Below are 2,178 nucleotides of genomic sequence, written 5' to 3' on the forward strand. Positions count from 1 at the left end.
TTCTGGGGCTGGTTGCCGGATATAGCTTCTGCTTTCTCGGTTACTGTTGTTATCCAGTTGTATGCTGATCTTCAAGTTGCGGTTCAGCGTGGTTTGTGAGTTGTGCATTTATTTGATACCCCTTTTGCTTTACTCCCCAGTTCACATGTTGTCCCTCCTGTGTGTTTGACTGCAGTGTGCATGAGTTTTCATTTACCCTTGTCTGTGATTATTTGTGGGGTTTTGGTAACTGGGTTCTGCCCCCCTCTGTGGGTGGGGGAAAGTAGTATTAGGACTAGGACAGGAGAGAGGGCCCCGTTGGAGGCTCAAACCTGGCTACCATCAAGTCTACCTTCAAGATAAGCTAGAAGGAAGGAACCGGATGCACAGCTTAATTCAATCAAGACGGGTGCTGCAGCCTGCATGAAACCAGGAATGAGGGGAAAACAGAAAGCTCATGCATAACCGGCGCGCAGCCCAATCGTGTAAAAATAGTCAGTGACTGGTTCATATACTAGTATAAATACAATTTTATTAGGTCCAAAAACACACACAACACGAAAAACATTATCATAAAACCAATTAAAAATGTGCAGAATAGCACAGGTACAGACACGTTCCCTCTGGGATCAGGTGGAAAATTTGCCATACATGGAGTCATGCAAAACAATAAGCATATATAAATAGAATTGATTGTCTATACCTCCTGTATAAATATCAATGATTATTGCATAACTCGTAGGTTTAGTGATGTAAAACAGATGAATAATGACAGCGCATGTACCCCAAGGGTTATAGATCATAAATTATCAGACCATAAATACACAATATGCAGATATAATATATCCCTAGTAGTGGGACCTGAATAAACACATGAACAGGTTATGATTAATGAGCCATTCAAGGGGTATCAATGGTGAACCAGGTGTTCTATAGGGCATACCCCACCAGAGTCAAACAATAGAATCTGATGGTAGCAAAATAAGGTAGTCGTCACCTAGTTAGTCAGTCAGAAATATACTACCCAAAGTATGGAGCATGGAATGAGAATCATGGCAACACCAGGGGGAGCGTGGCCGGCCCCACGCGTATCGCTGCGAACAGCTTCATCAGGGGAAGGTGTGGTTTAAACCATGTGGGGGGATATATATAGGAACCTTAATTAATTCATTAAAAACAAGTGGTGAAAGGTTAACGTACCGTTGGTGGTTACTATGGACGTTGCATATACACAGAGATGGGCACTGCCATAACCGGATATGATGTCATGTCCGGAATCCTGAAACCCGGAAGTTACATCAAAGCAACCGGTTCAAGGAAAAACAGATAGTAATCACCCGAGAGGCACAGTGAGAGCTCCATGGACACAGAGCATCATAAGTATACATGGAAGAAACGTTCCGGACAAAATGCGGAGACATGGTTGTCACCGCAACCGGAAGTGATGTCACGCTCATAACTGGACATGTCTAAGGGCCCTGCGCATGTTCCCAAGGGGTGCATGAAAATTATCTACAATTCAGTATAAAACGTACGTCAATCATAAGAGCTCTGATCAAGTAAACAACAGTTTGTTTACTATATGAGTGCAAATGCCCAAGGGCAGCAGTACATACGGGGATTATCATGGTTTGTATTAAATCCCACCAATGTCCACAAAGAACCCACTATACCAGTGCATGTTATCAGATAATAAGCACAAGGTGGATATACGGTATCACATACTTTTATGTAACCTCAAACAGATTAATACCACATAATGTGGATTTATTATAGGTACATGGTATCCCCATGTGATAATTCATTCAGAATGGGATAACTCCCTTTGCCCTCATTAATACCGCAAGTGCGGATTTATATATGACCCTTAGTGAAAGAGGGTGAATCAATCAAAAATCAAGGGATGCCACTGAGAGGTGAAAGAAAGAAGCCGCATATATTTACGTTTCGTACTGCCATAGTTAATGAGTTGTAAATACTTGTTGGTCTGCATACGCGATATCTTTAAATAGGTAGGTAATTAGTACCACGATGTGTGGATTTATCAGGTGATTTGTAGGAAACTAGGCTGGGTGAACCTGTTTTACATCACTAAACCTACGAGTTATGCAATAATCATTGATATATATACAGGAGGTATAGACAATCAATTCTATTTATATATGCTTATTGTTTTGCATGACTCCATGTATGGCAAAT

This window comes from Anomaloglossus baeobatrachus, chromosome 11 (genome assembly GCF_048569485.1).
Source record: "Anomaloglossus baeobatrachus isolate aAnoBae1 chromosome 11, aAnoBae1.hap1, whole genome shotgun sequence".
NCBI classification, from domain to species: domain Eukaryota; kingdom Metazoa; phylum Chordata; class Amphibia; order Anura; family Aromobatidae; genus Anomaloglossus; species Anomaloglossus baeobatrachus.